Below are 14,414 nucleotides of genomic sequence, written 5' to 3'. Positions count from 1 at the left end.
CTTGGCAAGGAGCATTCAGTAAGTCTTCCCACAGAGCAATGTTTTCTGAACACTTTTTAAAAACCTGATTTAAACATCTCAGTGTGATAAGTGCACAGTGCTTCTTTATATGAATCTTCTCCTTTATATTATATAACAAACTCAACTTATTCCAACCCAAACATTTTCTTTCTTTTTGGTTAAGTAATATTTTTCCAATTTCTTATCTATCACACTTTACTAAATTTTATTTTATAAATAAACCTCAAAATTTTCACAGTGTAATCTCTTCTTATAACTAAATGCAGGCAACATAATGACTGTTAGAAGAATAAAATACAGACATCAGCCAATAGCACTGCCTAAGAGATAACATAAATGGCAGTTGGCATTCTAAGAGGAGAATGGGGTAACATGATAAAAATTAGAGTCTATATCTTTATTAAAGTAAAGCTGTTTTTTTCCCTGTGGCCATTACCTACATATTCAGTACTTGCAACTAAAAGAAAACCACTCACTAACAAAAGATAAATAATCGATTGAGAGTACATGTAGAATATCTCTACATCATTTTGATATTGCATGATCATGTTAACATTGTATAATTGCATTTATTCTCTAATCTCTATGTTTTGTGTTATTCTGTATGCCACTCAGTCTGCACATTACAGCGGTTATCACCCAGCACTGTGGTATCACGAAACAGCGAGTGGCAGAGTCACTGAGTGGACTGTACCCAGAGTCCATTTTGCTCAATCTGGACAAAGTACCCAGTTTGAATGAAGTTGTGTTTTTGTTCTTTTTCCTTTTTGTTTGCTTTCTTAGTAGGAAGATTCCTAAGCTCCTGTTCGGAACCTTTGCTTTCCTTTGTCTCCATGTTTTCTTCTTCTGTTCCCAAAGCTTTCAAACAGACCTGAAAACCTAAAGTTAATTTGACTTGCTAACTTGGATGCTATATACGCACGTTCTCAGCGAATCCCCAAGCTCTGAGCTCTGTCTTCACAAGGCACTTGGAATAAGATTGCTTCCCATCGCATTCTTCTGCTGCTTAAAGCTGCAACTCAGTGCTCAGCTGCCCTGACCTGTATCCGTGATACACTCCACCTTGCAGCTCATTGTAACCTGTTTGCAGCATTGATACTTCCTACTGTACTATAAAATTTGCTTGCCATTACAATTTTTAATTCTTTGCTTTGTGAAGAGTAAGCAAAGGTCATTATTTAAAAGGTCTACTTTATTTATTCAAAGGAAGAATTACAGAGAAAGAGAGGAAGAAGAGTCAGAAATGGTTGCAAAGGCTGGGGTGGGAACAGGTACCAGGAACTGCATCCAAGTCTCCCACGTGGATGCAGGGGCAAAAACACTGGAAGATGCTTCAACTGATATCCCAGAAGAATAAGTAAGGATCTGGGTAGGAAGTAACTTAACTGGGGTTCAAGCGAGTGCTCATACGGAATTCTGGCATCACAAGAGCCCACTCAACTCACTATGCCACAATGCCAGCATAGAGGTCATTTTATGATTTATTCCCTGACATAACTCTTGTTTTGCTCTGGGTCTACTGTTTACAATCTTAGTTTTAAAAAAGATTAACAAAAATATAAAAAAAATGTTCATACTATGGGGTGCTATGTGATGTTTTATTATATGTGCACATTGTACTATCCAAATAAGGTGACATATTTATTTTTTTAAGCATTTGAGAGTTCTTTAGAGTGAACACATCCAAAATTATATCTTCTCTGCTTTTCTGAAGGGTAAATATAAATGATACATTAACATTATCTCTGTGTCATTGCAAATTTCAAGACTGAAATTTATGGCTGAGTGATATTCAGCTGTGTACATCCATCCATCAGTGGATGGACACTTAGGTGCTTCTGACCGGTGTTTATTATGACTAGAGCAAGCATAAGCTGGGGGACTCCAACAAATGAATAGCATTTCCCTTGGATACAACCATTAGGTAATGTTGCTGGATGATGTTTTCAGTCCAGAGAGCAAACCCCAAAGTGTGTATGTATGTAATGGCTTTGATAATTCACAGTTGAGCCAACAGTATGCAAGGATCCCATTTTGTCTACAGCCTTACTAACACCCGTCACCTTTTGCTTTCTGCAGTAGGCTTACTCATGCGCCTAAAGGGTGTGTAGTAAGTACTGGTTGAATGAAAAGTTTTTTCCTGTATTGTGACAACGATTTGCCTCTGCGGCTTAATGCATTTTCAACTCCTTCATAATGTTGTTTTTGTGCATTTTGAATAGAGCTATAATTTACATATGGTGAAATGCATTGCTTGTAAATGTTTACATAAAGAATGTATTTACAAATAAATAAACCCAGTTGACCCTGTTGTTAATAGTACTAATGATTCATGTAACATTCTCTGGACATGTATGCAATCATATAACAAAACTGCATAACACACATGTTCTTATCTTCTTTCATGTAACTCCATGTCTTTAAGTTTTATTCTTATTATATATGTATCAGTGGTACATTCTTGATATAAATTATAATTTTCTCATTTTTATTATTCTGTGCAAATGATAACTTATAAATTAAAATTCTTGCTTTTGTATCATTCCAAAGGATTAATTTTGGTTTGTACTGCTATCTCTATGTGTGTCATAATTATCATTTTGAAAGAGTAACGTGATTGATACACAAACAATGTTTGTGACGAATACACCACAGGAAAAAGTCTGCTCTATGGCTGCCATTTTTAACTCTTGTCTGCACGCATTCCATCGCCCCAAAGGCGAAGGATGGAAATGCACGTGGAGCTCCCTCTGTCGCAGAGCTTCAGATGCAGTGCTTGTCTTCAGAGCCCCGGTCCTGTTTGCTTTCAGAATATCACATCTTTCACTCCCGCCATTTCCAAAGCTTCCCAGCATTTTTCATCGTGTTTAACAAATCTCATTATCGACACTCATATTTCCAGCAGCTTTGGCAATTTGAGCTAAAAAGAACCTACCCAGTTTCACATCCTGACTTAAAGTGATGCTGAAAATTAATTCTCATCGCATTTTTTCCATTTATTTTCAAATGTTTTCAAGATGAACTAATTTTTATCAAAATTCTGAATCCTGTCTAGCCTCATTTATCAAATTCTTAATTAATGTTAGATGCCAATGCCACACATTCAAGGCGTAAGACTTTTAAATGCTTACATTATTATTTGATGCTACAGATATGTTGTCGCATTCTGTTCCCATTTTCCCATCAACCTTACAATAAAACCCTATCTAATCTTTATCAGTTTCACACTAACATCGTTTTAAAATAGATTGCATGTCATGAATGGGAAATACAATTTCAAATATTTACATTATTTCAATGTTATTAAGCTGCAGTTATTTTAAAGATTAAACATAGTAATGGGAATTGAACTTGCTCATTACACTATCAGTGGAAGCTTTTTCTTAAAAAACTTATAGAAATCAGCAATTCGATATTTTTAAAAAATCTTTCCCATGTGAGTTTCAGGAAATTGTCCACTGTTTTGTATTTCCCATTTCATCACTGATTACAAAAGAAAAAAAATACTCTATGGGTTGATGTATTTAGTGCTAAAGTTAAAGATTTCGGGCCTGGCGTGGTAGCTTTGTGGCTAAAGTCCTCACCTTGCACGCATCGGGATTCCATATGGGCACTGGTTCTAATCCTGGCGGCCCTGCTTCCCATCTAGCTTCCTGCTTGTGGCCTGGGAAAGCAGTCGAGGACGGTCCAATGCCTTGGGACACTGCACCCCCGTGGGAGACCTGGAAGCAGCTCCTGGCTTCGGATCGATTCAATTCCGGCTGTTGTGACCACTTGGGAAGTGAATCAGCGACAGACTTTTTCTCTAACTCTCCTCCTCTCTGTATAACTGACTGTCCAATAAAAATAAATAAATCTTTTTAAAAAATTAAAGATTTCTCAAGTAACTAGAGAAATATTCTAACACTTTAAGGAAAAATTCTATTTTTTTTAGGCAGGATTGGTGAAACTATTCATATTAGATAAGACCAGAAGAGAGAAAGGTTTGGTGTGAAACGTTCCGCCATACAGAGAAAGCTTCGCAAACACTGCAAGAATAACCAAGAACTGCTTTTCCAGGATCAGAGTGCTTTCTGGAAGCAACATCACAGCCTCCTGGTAAAGCAGACAGTGGAGATACACACCGAGAGGACTGCAGGAGGTGGGACTTTGGGAATAGCATGCCAGAGGATGGCAAGGAACAGTCAGAGGGCTGAGCTGTGAGCAGGTCTGGGGTCAATGCCTAAGCACTGGGGACTGTTGGCAAAACTGTCTTGAGGCCAGGACGTTACTTATCTTCATGACGACCTGTAAGGCATGTGTCGCATCTGTCTCACAGGCCGTCTATGCTGGCTCACTATGCTAAATGGCTAACGGAACACTGACACGCTACCTGCTGCAAATCCAAAGCTACCTGGAGATGCCACTTGTACCCTGATGTTCTCATTTCTGTCTTGGCTGTCCTTTATTACAACTCAGTTCATGCACATGACCACGAGCCTGGGTGTGGTGGAAGGCCTCCGTTACATAACTTGGAAACAAGCTTCTGCTGCTGCCTGTTGTCCAGTCAGGTATAATTCTATTGTGAAAATAACTGAATCTTGTATCTTGTTCAATGCATAATGAATTACTCAAATGCAGAGAAAATACATGTAACTCCCCCAAATTTTCTCTCAGACTCAAATATCCATGTCAACATGCAATAATGTTCACAAAAGGGTGGACACATGGCTGTTAGATGTGCTTTGCTGACATTGAAGAAACCCGGAGGTAGACTCTTGGGTCCTCCTGTTCTCCTCTAAAGCAGCTTTTCTCGACTCATAGACTGAAGTTGATAATGTGTTCCGTAAATTCACTGCAATTGTTGATTGGGGAAAAAAAATCAGTGAAAGGGTAAGCCACTGTGACACAAGTAGGAAAATAAGCCTGAAGTTGGTGAACATGTCTTCTGATATTTCTCCCATGCCACAAAGGAGCGGAAAAAGTCAGCTCTGCTATGGAAGTAGATGTATCACTGTGCTGGCTCGTAATTTACCCTTATTTTTCTTATTAAAAGAAAATCAGCCTGAAAAAATAATAGGAAACATCCTTTCAGTTATTTTTTTGTGTGCGCATGGTGTAAAAGAAATTTTGCATAGTCTGTTTAATTTAAGTTCAAGTAAAACATGTGGACATCAGTGGTACTTCTATTGATAAATACGCAGGTGTAAGAAGGACACTAACTTTATTTAAGGAATATGCTTCCCTCTTAGTCAAAACACATTCCTTCTAAAAGTCAAGTTTGCATTCTTTTGTCCCTGTCTGTTTATCCAGTGTCATCTTGGCATGCCGCATGTAAATAGGATAGACCTGGCAGTGGGACATCGTTAGACATTTTGTTCAAAAGTGAAATATTCTTTAAGCAAATGAAAAAATTACAGATGGGGCACGTGATATTAATAGCCGCCTTTGGTTCTGTTAACTCAGCTTTGCTCTTTGGCTCGTTAAGGCTCCTGTGTTTCAATTGCAACGATCTTGTAGAATTAACTCTGCTCTGAGGTCCGATAAACTTGTGTGTGAAGTAAATGGTGTACTCAAAATGGTCTTTTAAGTCACTGCCCAGAGTTATTGCAAAATATTGACTTTCTTGCAACAATAAATCTACTTTTCGTGTCTTCAGGCACCTTGTGAATTCCAATGTGATGTACATAGAGTGACTCCTGGTGATTGACATGCTCTGCTTTCCTGCCAGCTTCTCACTGGGCATGCACACGTAACGTGGTATTACTTTGTATGTAGTGCTACATCCCCATACCCACCCATCAGTTCTGTGCAGAGGAATTTGACCAGAACCTCTGATTGCAGTCTGTAAGTAATTTCTGGTTGAACTGTTTACTCAAGGACTTGACTTTTCACTCCATTTGCTAACGGCTGTGCAAACTAGGGAGGTAAGATCCACCCAGAGTCAATCTTCTTTCTCACTTCTCTATTATTATGTGTGTGAGCAGGTTAGGGACAACTGTTTCTCTTTATATAACAAATATAGGTTTGATGCATAATTTCTTTCTCAATCAGGAACATTTATCCTGGGTCCATTTTCCATAAAGTGTCACCCTTCATTTTAAGGCTGCTGCAAGTTATGAAGATCACCTTGATTTTAGCTGAAGTTTTAAATAATATTTATCGTTTATAAACAAGATTTTTAGCACACTCATTTGGAAAAACTGTACAATGCAGATAATCGAGATATGCAGACACATGATAAGATTACTATCTTTAAAGTGCTGATAGTGGAATTTGTCTACAAGGAAGAGAAATAAGGGTCCAGGCTCAGAGATTTTTCCTTTATCTTATTAATATAAACTGAAGCAACTTTACATATTATTTTAATTTAATTTTTTTTCCATTTTTAATTATATTTTTGACAATCTTTACATAGTTAATTAGGGTAAAAAGGTTCAAGGGCTACAGCATTATTTTAAATTATTCTTTTGAAAATAAACTGGATTCAGGACTTGCTCATTTGTGACATATGTCTGCTAATTTATTAATTCTTTCTTAATTTCTCTTCATTGACTAGATTTGTCAGGATTAGTTGATGGTAAGTATTACAATCACAGAGAAATAGAAATCATTGCATTTACTTGGGCCATTCTAAAATTTCTCAATGATATTGTGGAATATGTTAGTTATAGTTAACAATCGTTTTGTAATGTCGTGAAATACAGCTTTTGCGAACATCAGTACACGTTATATTTCCCATGGGAACCTCATTAATAGATGGCTCTTAGTAGTAAGCTGAGTTCTTATATGACAATATTTACACCAAATCCGTTAAAGGGAAGCGATTCCAGGATATGAACAAATGTTCAGCAATCTTTGACCTCACAGGGAAATCTTGAAAGGAAAATGCAATGCTAATAGCCAGCTACCTGGGGCACCATTTGTAGATTGATGAACTCTGTAGTCGAGTTACAAATAACAGTGTGTAGATTACCATGAAAGAAATACCCACCATTTGCACTTGGTATTTTCAGTGGGTCTCACAAACAGAGTTGAATTCTCAGTTAAGCTTAGTCAATGGACTGGAGTTGTCATACCTGGGAAAGCATTGCCTACCCACAATATGCTGTTAGCTTCACACTTGTGCCTTCAGGAAAGAAGAGCACAGAACACGCAAATACACTATGAATTTAATTTCCAAGGAAAGTCAATATTATTCAGACACAGAATTACATATAATCCATGAAGGCAATTCAATTAAAATGCTTGTATTGCTGAAATTAATTGAAAAATTTAACACAATGTGTCGTTCTTATGAAGAGTACTGAACTAGCTCAATATATAAAAGAAAGATGCTTTTCATGGCTACAAAAAATTGACCATATTCTCTGATCTATTCTACCTTAGAATTATATTTTGGGGCATTTCAAATAATTTGCCATTTCTTTCTGTCTATTCTTTTATTAATGTGTTATCTTCTTTATTCATTTCATCTATTCTTACTACTTGCTTCCTTAGTCCTACTATATAGCACTTTGTGTCTGATTACTACAGTTTAATTTTTTAGAATATCTTATCTTCAAGTTATAAATATTTTATGTATCTTCCCAATGAAATGTTTTCTAAATATATTTGAAGTGTTCATGATCATTTATTTCTTCTATAATATTTCAGGATTCAATTGGACTCTAAAAGCTTTTCAACATCCTGGTTTCCAACCCATTTTCCTAATAGAGCGAGTCATATTTTACTCACAACCAGATTCTTCTCCTTGTCATGCTTTGTTTGGCTGGTGTGTGTGTGTGTGTGTGTGTGTGTGTGTGTGTGTGTCTCCCTTTCTCTCTGCAACATTAACTTTCAAAATAAATAATTTAAAAAAAATACCCGTTCTGATGTAAAAATCAACGTGTCATGGCATAAATTAAGCTTAAGTGATAAAAGTAGTACTTGCACCTGAGGTTGTGCATTTCAAATTTATTCATAGCTCTAATTGAGTTTGTTTTCATAATTAGTTAAATTCTGAATTCTTTATAAATAAAGGGATATTTACAGATATATTCCCATCTCTAGATGAGCCTAAATTTTGTGTATTGAGTTACTAAACCAGATGCTGACATACAACTATACATAAACTATTCATAAAGAACTATAAATTCAAAACAAAATTTTGAAGTAGATACAAGATTGAACCTGAATTACAGTCACAATAATTTAGCCAACAAAGTGACTGCTATTGCATATCATTTTGGTTTATGTTTCCAAACTGAATTATCAGTCACGAAACAAGTGGAATGGATTTATTTTTTTCTTGCTGTGGTTTCTATTTAAACCTCAGTAATACTTTTATTTGCTTTTCACTATGGCATCCTTTGGTCTTCACTATTGCATTAACCATAGTGTCCCCATTGAGCATTCCTTATTCTTACACCCAGTGTTTAATTTTCATGTTACACCACTTTATGCTGGGATCATAAATACAAACAATTAAAAATATGTACTCTGATATTGTGTGGCTCTACTTGGTCATGAATTTGCATTTTGTTTAGTTAGTCCCATATGCTTAGCATATTGTGAGACATAGTGAATGTGTGAATCCCCCCACCCAAGGTATTTTAGAAAGATCCAAGATCATAACCATCTGCCCTTATATCCCTGGACTAAGATTATCTTCAGATACAGATACTAACCCAGAGAGTTCACATTCAAATGAAGAGACACTTTAAAAAGAGATGGTTGCTTAACTTCAATTTTGCTGGTTGTAGGAAGTATTGAAAGGATCTTAGACCACTGAACCTGTGAACATAGGCAGGACTCAAGTTGTTAAGAGTGGTCTTACTTTTGAAAGAACTCAATAGTGATTTGCTAATGACTCAAAAGTGCTTCTGAAAGTTCAAGATAGAAACATTACACATGGGGCTGGAGGGGGATGGCCTACAGATATGAAAACCATACAAAAGCTTAGCTGAGTTTCTTTGGGATGGGCAGGTAAGTGGTCAGATCAAATCAGCGAATGTACAAGATACAATCCACACACCTTAGCAGCTAACTGCATAGGAATGTTAATACAGTTTCATATCACGATGGCTATAGGATTGATTGGATATGGTTTTAGATTTCCATTGCCTTCCTAACACAATCGTAAACCCGGGGTGGAAACAACCAAAGAGCATTACCTCACAGTTTCCAAGGCCAATTTTCTGGCAGCCACCGCTGTGATTCTCATCTGGACTGGGGCTCCTCTTCCCTGCTCACTGTTGTGGCAGGATTCATTTCCTTGTGATTGTAGAATAGAGGTTTCCATTTCCTCCAGCTTACTTTGCTATAATTTCTGTAGATTGCCCAGAGTTCCTTGCTATGTTATCAATGGGTTAAGACATTCAGGGATTTTTCCTCTCTTTCATACCAGCAGGAATATAGTCTCTGATATTGTCTTCCAATGCATGCTAGAAAACATTCTCTGCTTAGACATTTAATTGTTTAAAAAAATTCCTTATCCTTTCCAGAATAAGAGAGAAAGAAAAATAAGCAGACAAATAGAAAAACCTCCCTAGAGGTGGATTTGCAGGCCAGATTACGACCGTTTTTGCAGGTGTGAACTCAGTTCATGTCTCCCATGTGAGTGGCGGGAACCCAAGCACTTGAATTCCTTGTGATCCCCCCAAGAGTGGAGCCAGGACACCAAGACAGCATTTCATCATGTGGCTGTGCCAGCTGGGTTCCTAACCTGGGCACCAAAAACCCATCTCTTGATCAATTTCATGATGATGATCTAATCAGCTGAGGACTCACACAAGAGGTCTTCCAAAAGTTCATGCCAATAGATAGTTTGAGAGTAAAAAAAACCAAAAAACAAAAAAACTGATCATGATTTTAAAAGATTTTTCATTGAAGTCAATGTTCACCTTTAATTTTATCTTTGAAGTTCCCATGAACACCAGAGTGGCTTGAAGATACAGATGAGTAGTATTGTAGGATCCTAGCAGAGACATAATTGGAGAAAAACAAAATTTATATTGATGATTAGTCCAAGATAATTACAATTTTCTAATGAGACACAAAAATGCAATGATAGCATAGGTCATGTAGATAATACTCACCAACAACAATGACTGACGTGTATGAAATTAAGACAAAGGTAATACAGAGAGATAAGAAAAAAACAGAATCGGGAGACTTGAATAGTGACAGATTACCCAGACACAAATTGCAGTTGTCAAGGAGAATGAATGCCCTGTTTGCTAGATCATGGGTTCTTTTAAAAGAAGCCAGACTTTAGCAACCTAGATTTTATGCATCTCCCAATTTAAAATGTTGGCAACTATTTCAAAAGATTTACAACCCTGGACAGGCAAAAAATTACGTGGGCCAAACAAAACATATCTCAGGGCAAATTCTGGTCTAGAGTTTGCCAGTTTTTGACCCCTGCTCTACAATAATAAGATTGATTTTTAAAAATTGCTTATTAAATCACTCTCATTAATGTGTAGTCATATCCCAGGCTGGCGATCAGAATAACTCAGACTCTGTTCTGTATTGAGTGACCTGCAAATCACACTTTCATGCTTCCTTAAGTTAATTTAAAATGCCCTAATTGCAGGTATTCCAAAAGGTTGTTGTTTTAGAGAACTGAAATTTGAAGTCTTGCTATTTAAAACAAAATTATTAGGAGGTTTCTGGAGACTTAATTTGATTGGTGTTGCTAGTAATTGTTGATGAAAATAGGCTTGTAGAATTTGCCATGCAGTTTAGTTCAGATTTATGACCAAGAGAAAGAGAAATAACAAACTCACTTATGATTGTACATTTTGCTCTGTTTCACAGCACCACAGATTTCAGAGCTAAATGACACTAGATGCACCTTCTCCAAAATTATGTTTATGTATTATATAACTAATACATATTATTTATATTATTTATTTTCATTATCACATGTAAATTATAAATAATACATAATTGCATATATTCACATGCTTATAGAACACATTTGCCATATCACAGTGAGTAAGAATCAATATTATTGTGTTGGATTTACTAACATTCTACTCCATCTGTACTTCTTTCTCTTTTCTTTTAGAAATATTTATTTCTATATTTATTTGAAAAACAGAGTTATAGAATTACAGAGAGAGGAGAGACAGAGAGAAAGATCTTCCATTGACTGTTTCATTCACTAAATAACCGTAACAATTGAGATTGTCTAAACCAAAACCAAAAAGCCTGGAACTTGTGGGTCTCTTTAGTGAGTGAAAGGGAGTGAGTGCTTGAGCCAGCTTCCACTGCTATTGCAGATGCATTAGAACAGAGCTGAATTAGAAGTGGAGCTGCTCAGGCTTGAATCGATACTCCTATGGGATGCCAGTGTTGTGGGCCATGGTTCAATCCACTACACCGTAGTGCCAGCCTACGTCTTTGTCTTCAACAGAAGGCCTGAGATTGGATGATTTACTAATAATGAAATATTTTTGGTTTGTGATTTTGGAATCTGTGCAGTCCTGGAAAATGGTACTGGTTTCTGAATCTTTTTGCTGCAAGATCCATGTGAAAGGCAGAAAAGAGAGAATATAAGGCAGATAGAGTGGAAAAAGGAAGAGAGAGAGAGAAAGAGAGAGAGAGGAAGAAATAGAATGGAACAGAGAGGGAGAGAGGAGAGGGAAAAACAGAGAGAGAGAGGAGAAGAGAGAGTGAAGAGAGAGGACAGGAAAAGAGAGAGTGAAGAGAGGTGGAAAATGGAGAGATGGGGAGAGATTAGAGAGAGATAGAGAGAGAGGAAAATAGAGATAGACAGCAGAAGAGAGAGTGAAAGAGAGAGTGAGAGAGGAGAGAGTGAAAGAGAGGGTGAGAGTGAGGGAAATAGAGAAGGGGAGAGTGTAAGAGGGAGAGAAGGAGAGAGGGAGGCAGAGAGACAGAGAGAATAAAGACAGAGAGAAAGAGAATGCAGAGAGACCGATTAAAATTATCCTCTTATCAGGAGCACATTCCCACATTACCCAATTCGAGTGCAAACATCCTCAAAAGGCCCCGTCTCTCAACACTGCTACAAGAGAGCAACTCAGGTTCATGTGAGTTTAAGAGGGGACATTCCAACAATAATAACCAACTTTCACTCATGATTTTAAGCAATGTCATTTACAAAGTTCGATTTTAATCTGTCAAATATGGCTACCTATATTACCAAGCTTTTTATGTTTTGAAATAATAAAATTCATGTAACACACTTAAATAGTGTCAGGATCATTTCAACATTAAATCATATTATATACTAGAATTGAGACGGAACATGTTTATGTAGATCCATATATTTATATATGTTTATATTAACAAATTATTATTTATATAATTAGCAGTGCTAGAAAAATATATTTTATATGTCAACCTGAATATCTTGTTTACACTATGCTTGTTACTTTGCAGATAAATACAAACATTATTATGTTGACCCTTGATTTATAGTCAGGTTAGAAAAAGAACATCTGAAGAAGTAAAGGTGTTTCCAATGTTGATGTCGGAGTTCTAAGAGAGCGAGTACCGAGGGTACCATTCAGTTATGTAGAGTACATACTAGCAAATTGCGTGCAACATAGGTGAATTGGATCCCCACAGACCATGACTTCAGTTGACAAAGTTTCAACTGCAGAGAAAGGTTTTGGTGTGTCAGAATTAAAAACCAAATACTTCCATTACAGAGTATCATACCACCAAGTCATTAAAAAAAAGAGGAAAGTTTTGAGTGTCAATAACAGGGTATTCAGTATATATGTACATGTGTATATATATATATATTTTTCTAAGTCAGTCAATAAGGCAATGTGTTTACCCTTAACAGGGGGCAGATTGTTTGGCACAAAGGTGAAATAAAGGCATATCTAAGATAAATGATCTGGGGTTTTGGTACAATTTCCAGGCTCTCTGAGGTCAAAATTATCCAGTGGGAAAATGTTAAGTTCTGGAAACCTTTTCTTCATGCATTTTCTATTACTACTCTGTGTGGCTATTTTCAGCGAATCAGCTCACTTGTATTGTTCAAAGATCCCTTTTCCTGGGGTGTTACATCCATTATTATTTTTACACATTTTCCCTCTTTATTTCTGGCTTATACCATCCCCCGGCTTATCTCATAACATTACAACTGATTTTCATGATTGTGGACACTCCACTTTCACATCTATCATTATCTTTGCCATTAAAATTGCATTGAAGAAATACAAAGATTTATCACTTTTGTGTTTGCACTAGCACCTTTAATAGCTCTTTCTTGTAAATAATATTACCTGAAGCCCAATTACAAAGTGTGTCTTACCCATTCATACTGTGTCCCAACCCTATCAGAATACTTCATGGTCATGGAGAATTCTGGCTCCTTGCTTTCAAATATCCTGCCTTATTAGTTTAGAACACACTGTGGTCTTTAAGTCTACACAATGTGAAAGTCACTTCTTGTAAGTCATCTTATGATTCATAATCCCCATGATGGTATCTATCAATTTGCAGAGTAATATGCAGCAGGCTGGTGGCTGTATGGCACCCATTCGTTGTCTCTAAGCTTCACAACTCTTCTGTGGTAGGCTTTCTTTCTAGCCCTTTTGTCATGGAGGAAACTCATTTTTAGAGGTATTAATACAGTAGCCACTAATACATGTTTAACTACTGGGGAAGTCAGGACCTTTATTCAGAAATGTAAAACTATGTCTCTGCTTCTCCCATAGAAATTAGCACGCACTAACAAAAATTCATTACTGTCACCCCTCCTGTCTCTTAGTAAATGTGTACAGATCTGTCTGTACAATTATCTATTCAAAATTAGAAATCTCTGCTTTTCCCATGCTTGGAGAAATTTGCTTGAAATGTTTTTAACTGCTTAAGTAGTTTACACTACTTAACACCATAACTTAAGAGAAACCACAAACTTAATTTTATCCTCCATCATCCACAGGAAAGAGCATGTTCAAGGGCAGGAGATACTTAAAGATATACTCATTCCAATTAAATGGGAAAAAAAACCACAGGTTCAGAACAGTATTTGAATGCAGATTTATCTTTTGCATATGCTAACGTAAGCTTTTTGTTGTTGTTGTTGTTGTAAGAACAAGATTAGACCTTGGAAATAATCTGGAATTAGATTTAAAACTTCAGCTCTCATGAATATACTTGGTTTCTTTTTAATCGTTTTCATGTATAATTTTATTGCTCCCTTTTTGTCTTTAGATGTTTGAGTGTGATGTCTTGATGTGAATTTATTTGGCTTTATTCCTTTAGAAATGCATTCACATTAATAATTATGTACCTTTATGATTTTGTCCAAATTCCAAGTGTTCTTTTCTTCAGCACGTCTCCAGCCCTCCTCTCTCCACTCATCAACTGAAACCCAATGACTTGTAGCTATTTGCTTGTTCCTGGGGACTCGTGATTGCTCTGTATTTTTGTTTTGGTGTAAT

Source organism: Ochotona princeps, chromosome 12 (genome assembly GCF_030435755.1).
Source record: "Ochotona princeps isolate mOchPri1 chromosome 12, mOchPri1.hap1, whole genome shotgun sequence".
NCBI lineage: Eukaryota > Metazoa > Chordata > Mammalia > Lagomorpha > Ochotonidae > Ochotona > Ochotona princeps.
This window is presented reverse-complemented; position numbering follows the sequence as displayed.